We start from the raw sequence: 7,784 nt of genomic DNA, 5'->3' as shown, positions 1-7,784 counted from the left end.
GTGTTTAGGAATAAAGTGAAACAATTCCTTCTCAAAATGGCACTTATTAAAACGAGTTGGTTCATGTTCTGTATTTGGTATATCAACTTATTTCTACAAACACTAATTACGTATGGTGCAATGCCTTACCTTCTAAATATTACAAACAAACCAGGATATGACTAAATACAGCACTGTGTCTAAGAACCAGCTAAGCAAGCTACATAGTTTAGAAGCCATTTTTTCAGAGGCAGTGTGGCAGGCTGGTGAGTGGATAGAGGCCCAGAGACAGACTGCAGTTCAAACAAATATACTTTTATTATAAATAAACACAAAATAAACATGCACAAGGGCAAAATAAAGGGATTTAAACACAAATAAAGCAATACAAAAACAAAACTTGCAAAATTAAGGTTTCCAGGCTGGACAATGCCTTCACTGGATTCACAAATACAAAAAAACCCCACAAACACCAACCTGCTTCCTCAGCTCCCTCTTCCCAAATGAAAAGCAGAGGCCTCCTTTTATGTCAGGTGGCTGGGCGCTGATTGAGCATTAATTAACCTAATCAACCCCAGCCACCTGAACATAATAAACCCAGGCAGCTAGGGGAAATTAACCCCATCCCTGCCAATTTAAAAAGGGCAGAGCTTTGCTCTGCCACAGGCAGATTTTTGTAACTGTTCATGGGGTCTATTCACTATATCTAGAGGGTGACAAAAATACTGCTACTATTTAAATCATGAAAAATTAGTCCTTCTTGGTTCATACACAATACATTAAAGAGACTCAAACTGCTAGAGATTTTTTGTTTTCTTAACCATGATCTGAATGGAAACTAACGTTTTCTGGTATTTATTTCGTATATATATATATATATATATATATATATATATATATATATATATATATATACATATACATACATACACACACACACAGTGCCTTGCAAAAGTATTCAGACCCCTGATCAATTCTCTCATATTACCGAATTACAAATGGTATATTGAAATTTCGTTCTGTTTGATGTTTTATTTTTAAACTCTGAAACTCAGAATCAATTATTGTAAGGTGACATTGGTTTTATGTTCGGAAATATTTTTAAGAAAAATAAAATACTGAAATATCTTGCTTGCATTGTGTATGAACCAAAAAGTATTCAACACCTGTGCTGTGGAAGCTCCCAGTTTGCACTGATGAAAGAAATTGCCCTAACGAGGACACAATTACCTTACCATTGGCCTCCACCTGTGAACCATTAAAGTTGCTGTCTCATTTTCTGGATAAGAACCCCATTGTTGAAGGATCATTGGTAAGGCTGTGAATCTGAAGGAAAATGAAGACCAAAGAGCATTCTACAGAAATTAGAGATAAAGTAATACAAATGCATAGATTAGGGAAAGGGTACAAAATAATATCCAAGTGTTTGGATATCCCAGTGAGCACAGTTGGATCAATAATCAGGAAGTTGAAGCTGCATCACACCACCCAGGCACTGCCAAGAAAAGGCCGTCCCTCAAAACTCAGCACTCAAACAAGGAGACTTGTGAGAGAAGCCACAGAGAGGCCAACAATCACTTTGAAGGAGCTACAGAGTTCAATGGCTGGGAGTGGAGTAATGGTGTACCAGTCAACCATATCAAGAGTCCTGCATAACACTGGCCTGTATGGGAGGGTGGCAAGAAAGAAGCCGTTACTCAAAACGTACCATCTGAAAGCACGTCTGGAGTTTGCCAGAAAGCATGAGAGTGACCCAGCTGCGATGTGGGAAAAGGTTTTGTGGTCAGATGAGACCAAGATAAAGCGTTTTGGCCAAAACTCAAAACGCTATGTGTGGCGCAAACCTACCACTGCCCATGCCTCAAGACACACCATCCCTACAGTGAAGTATGGTGGTGGCAGCATCATGCTGTGGGGATGCTTCTCATCAGCAGGGACTGGGCATCTTGTTACAATTGAAGGAAGAGTGGATGGAGCAAAATACAGGAAAATACTGCAAGAGAATCTGCTTCAGTCCGCTAAAAAACTGAAGCTTGGGAGGAAATTCACCTTTCAGCAGGACAATGATCCCAAGCACAAGGCCAAAGCAACATTGGAGTGGCTCAAGAACAAAAAGGTGAATGTCCTACAGTGGCCCAGTCAAAGTCCTGATCTCAATCCCATTGAGAATCTGTGGCACTATTTGAAAATTGCGGTCCACAAGCGTCGTCCAACCAACCTGAACAACCTGGATCAAATCTGCCAAGAAGAATGGGCCAAAATCACCTCGACACTGTGTGCAAAGCTGGTACATACTTACCCCAAAAGACTTAAAGCTGTTATTGTAGCAAAAGGTGGCTCTACCAAATATTAATGTGTGGGGGTTGAATACTTATGCAAGCAAGATATTTCAGTTTTTTATTTTTCTTAAAAATATTTCCCAACCTAAAACCAATGTCACCTTACAATAATTGATAATTGATAATTGTGTGTGTGTGTGTGTGTGTCTATATATCCAAAAATATGTCCAAAAATAACCCTATAAACTTTTCAAGGAGATATCTTTATAATGCAGTGCAATGCAACTCATCATCTCAGATACTGTAGTGGATTCTGTAACTTGTTCTATTCTTGTATGAACAGCAAGCTGTTTTTTTTTTTTCTTAGAACTAGCAGGACAATGTGTGTGGGTTACTCCATAAACAAGACCAAGTGCCGGGGAGGAAGTACCCCATTAATCAAGACTTCATGTAAACCCACAAGAATTAAGGTTAATGCAAGACCTTACTTAATGGAAATGTTATGGCCCAGCAGTAAACAGAGATCTTTTTAGTGAGGTGCAGTAAGAGGATCTGGCAGACTTTTCAGTGGAGGAGAGTATGTTACTTCATGGAGAGGAACATAAACTGGCAATATCCTGCATGATTAATGTGAGTCCTGTGATCTGGACAATGTCAACATTGTGTAAAAAAAGAATAGGAGGCTTCACTTGGGTTGACGGAAGTGGATGGCTCTGTTCCCCTTCAAGCAAAGTCAGCTCAAAAGTTGCTAAGTTAATTTAATGAGCTAAAAGTTCCCCTTTAACTCTGTATTAATGACGTTGAGGTTTTCCTTCAGGGGGAATTTCTTGAACCACGTATTAACATAAAAATGAACTCTTGAACTCTCCTTGCATACAATGTGACCAGATAAGATAATTAAGCAATATAGCACAACAGGATGTGTGTTGTTGTGGGGTATCGCCAAGCCTCAGGGTCCGTTCTGAGGCACACTCCTTGGAGTGCCAAATTGCCATTATACAATGACTATGAGGTTATTTAAAATTATAATCATAAACAAAAAATACAGAGAACCATAGCGATGTCCTGAGATATCGCCATGGCTATGACATCACCCACTGAAACTAATAAGCGGACAATCCTTGCTATTGAACAATAACTTATAGTTTCTGTAAATTGACACTACTTATTACTTGAACATAAATACAATTATATAAGAATTATGAACATTTCTAAAACCCAGTAACAACTATACATGTAGGTGTGGCAGGGCACAAGCTCTGCACGTGTACATATTGTGGTTTGTTTAAAATACATAAATAAATTTTAATTAAAATCCCATTCCTGCCAAATACATGTGTGGAATGTGTCTGGGTCTTGATTGAATAATTGACATGATATATAAAGGGAGCCAGATGCTGATGCTTTGTTTGCGGAGGAGCGTTCAGTGAGGCAAATGCCCAGCCTGAACAGTGGGAGCAAATTTGATTTGAGTTTTGATTGGTTTATTTAAACCTTTTGTTTTGGTCCCTGAACATTGTTTATTTGTTCCTGTTTTTATTGGTTTTTGTGAATAAAACTGCAACTGCAGGTTTCAATCTCTGGGTCTACTTCCTGCCGGTAACCAGCCTTGATCACAATGCTACCTTTCATAGTAGTACATTCTAAAATGGATTCTAAAACTGATCAGTGAAAGTATATTAATACAATGTAAACTAAAATGTGGCAGGTTAAATAACTTGTAAACTTTGTTCCAACAATCTTGCGACGGTAATGAGATGATTGAAGATCATAGCTGAAGAATCAAAGCCTGATTTAAGGTAAACAAAGAGCACAGAGTGTGCGTTGGTTTAACTGATGTGACACATTTGAACTTGGTTCTTGGTTTTATGTTAACAAACACCCACAGTGTATTCATATAAGATAATAAAATTGGTCTGTCTGAAGGTGTGGCAGTGGCAGGGTGATAGCCTTGCCAGTGCATGGGTGTGTGTGGAATATTGGGTAGCAGGGAGGGAGTTAAATTCCTCCCTGCAAAAAACACATAGAATAATGAAATGATTAATTAGGCTCCAGCCACAGCTGTATTTAAAGGGTGATCATGGGTAGTAGGAGAATAATAGCGATGGCGAAGGTGCTGTGCGGTATGGTTTGTTGTTTGTGTGTATTTGTAAATGCAAATAAATGCGTGTGAGCGATTAAACTGTACGCTTTCTGGTCTCTTGGTATCCTTGCTGACACGACCCACGATATAATATTATGGTCCATTTAAAAAAATAAAAGGGTAATTAAGTAGTGTGTGGTTCCAAATACCTTTGCAAAGGAGTTGAATACATTGTGTGGCAGCAGTATAAAATGACTTTGCCTTCGTGAAAATAGTTAAGGAAATGAAATGAGCTATAGAGAATTGTTAAGGGATTTGTAGGAATGTCTTCTGCTCATGAGGTAATATGATATTTTTTAAAGGCCTGTTTATCCTTTAGAACAAGGGTAATTTAATGTCAATAATGATCATTTAAATAACATCACGATTATAATATTTAACAGATAACCTACCCTAGGCACTGCCTTGTGATTATAGTTTACATACTTTGTTTACATTCAGGAACAGCCATGTGAATATGAAGTACATCTTTTGGGTTGCTTCAAACCCTAAGTAATCTACTTAGCCTCTTTTCTTTAAGGTCTGATTTCTGGGAGGAACATTTGTATACTTTTGGAAAAATTCTGAATTCTGAATGGTTTTAATTGCAATTACTCAAATACTGCAATTTTTTTGTTTGATTCTTTTTATGTGTTAAGATTCAGGATCTTAACACATAAACACATTCCGAGAAGGTGTCGCTACTGGATGCCCCTATTAAACCGGGGCAGACTTTTGGGGCAACCACTGATGTAAGCCTTGAGTGGTCCCACAAGGCCACGGAGGTCGCCTCCAAGTTTTCGCCCCTTCCGGCTTACCGTCAGCGCAAGGTGGAATGGGCAGCCTGCCAGCGTGAAAGGGTCTGAACATCGTGCTCCACCCCAGAATAGACAAGCAGGCAGAGGCAGAGGCAGGCCCAGCGGCAGGGAACACCGCAGGCCAAGGGTAAACGGTTCTCCTGCTGGAGACCGAAGCCAGGGCCTAAGAAAGACCCACTCCCTCCCAAGCCCAAGGGACACCGCCGCAGAGGGGCCCTGGCTGCCACCAAACCCCCCCAGCACAGCGTATCCTCTAGTCCGTCCAACCGGGTGACTAGTTCACATCAATCGACCTGCAAGACGCCTACTTTCACATCCCAATCCGTGCTGCGTACAGAAAATATCTGCTCTTCGTCTTTCAAGGCAACGCGTACAAATTCTGCATACTGCCATTTGACCTCTCGCTGGCGCCCCGCACATTTTCAAAGTGCATGGATGCAGCACTGGCTCCACTCTGGCTGCGGGGTATTCAGATCCTAAACTATCTGGACGACTGGTTGATTTGCGCAGTCAAAAGCACGTGCAGAGGCGCATATAAAACAGGTCATAGATCATGTAGAGAAGTTAGGGCTCTCAATACATCAACAGAAGAGTAACTTTGTACCGTCTCAGCCCACAGTGTCCCTGGGGATCAAACTGAACTCTATCAGCATGCTTGCCTCACTGTCGGAAGACAGGATTCAGTCATTGGAGACCACACTCTCCCTATTCAGAAAGGACGCTCTCCTACATGTCAAACTATATCAAAGGTTGTTGGGGCTGATGGCAGCCGCCTCGAGAATCCTTCCACTAGGGCTGCTGAGAATGCGCCCGCTTCAAGCCTGGGTGAATACACTCAATGTGCACCCGGTCCGAGGTTGGTACAAGCTGGTGCGAGTGTCCAGACAATGGCAGAAGACACTGGAGTGGTGGCTCCGTCCCGGCAATCTGCATCTCGGGTCTCCTCTCGGATCCCCTCACAGAAGGGAAGTGATCACTACATATGCCTCCAGGGGAGCGGTCTGGAACGGGAGAGGAATAAGAGGTCAATGGAACGGACATTGGCAGCAAGCGCACATAAATACGCAAGAGCTGCAAGCAGTCAGCCTGGCGTTATTACATTTTCGCCAGCAATTAGCGCAAAAACATGTGCTGGTCCAGACGGACAACACCACAGTGGTAGCCTACATAAATCACCAAGGCAGCCTACGCTCACTGGACCTTCACCACGTAGCGCAGACTCCTGTCCTGGACACATAGAAATATACGTTCCATTAGGGCAGTTCACCGTCCCGATGTGGACAACAGGGCAGCAGACCTCCTGCTTTCTCATTCGTTAATGGTCGTCAATCGAATTAAAAGGGAATGTTAGGTTATTACCATAACCCTGGTTCCCTGAAAGAGAATGACAACCATTACCCTTCAATGTCGTGTCCCCAGCTGACTGCTGATTTTGAAAGAAAATGGCGAAGTGCTACTGTGAGGATGTCCCTCTTCAACAGGAGGTGGGCGGGACTTCCCCCTCACAGCAGGGCCCTGATAGGGCAGCTTTTGTATATTTGCTCAGAGATTGACGGTCAGAGAGGCCTCATTCTCCTTCAGGGAACCAGGGTTATGGTAATAACCTAACAAAACACTGTAACAGTCACTTTAAGGATATACGAAAGCCAGATATGATCTTTGAGTTTTAAAGTGGTCCTCTTTGTGGGTCGCTTCAAACTCTTAAGCAATGTTTTTACCCCCCCCCCCCCCCCCCCCCCCCCACCCCGTTATCTTTAGATGCACACTAAGACCACAGTTTATAATGCACTTCTGCTTCATGTCAAGGTCTCTCACCTGATTATCTCCAACACACATGCTGTGACCTACACTGGGGCCCCTTTGTGCTGTCTCAGCTAAACCTGTTAAGGAAATATTTGTTTAGCTTTATGCTTTGTGATACTTCTACAACTAAAGTTTAAAACTCCAATTGCTTACTTATAGTATAATTTACACACACACACACACATATATATATATATATATATATATATATATGTGTGTGTGTGTGTGTGTGTGTGTGTGTGTGTGTGTGTGTGTGTGTGTATATACAGTGTATTCCATCTACTGTCCCTACCTCCAATCTGTGTAAAAGACTGACTTGCAGACTGATGAAACTTCCACATAACACCACATTCATATATTCTCAATAGTTTATGCCAAAAAATATCCTTGGATAGCATGGCTCTCTTCATGGTGTGGGTCAATTACTGTATCCAGAAAACCAGTTATCTGGACTTTTATCCCCAAATTAGTCTTGTTACCTGACATTGTACTTTTATAAAAGTCGCACGATACTGACAACTAATACTGAACATCTAAAAAAAAAAAAAAAGCTTCGATATAACATTGGTTGCAGAAATTACAGTACATGCCCCCACCTTAATGAATTTTAAGGGCAATTAAAACAGTAAACGTTGAATGTGTAATAAGCATGAACACTCACATAAGGGCAACCTCATCACGACAGTAACAAACAAAAAACACACAGGAAGAATACACAACTGGGTCGCCGCCATCAGAACCTGAGCCCCTGATTCAAAAAAGGAGGCCTCATTTTTTTTTTTT

The sequence above is a fragment of the Polyodon spathula genome, chromosome 24 (assembly GCF_017654505.1).
Source record: "Polyodon spathula isolate WHYD16114869_AA chromosome 24, ASM1765450v1, whole genome shotgun sequence".
NCBI lineage: Eukaryota > Metazoa > Chordata > Actinopteri > Acipenseriformes > Polyodontidae > Polyodon > Polyodon spathula.
The sequence above is the reverse complement of the archived record's forward strand: the minus strand, read 5'-3'. Positions refer to the sequence as shown.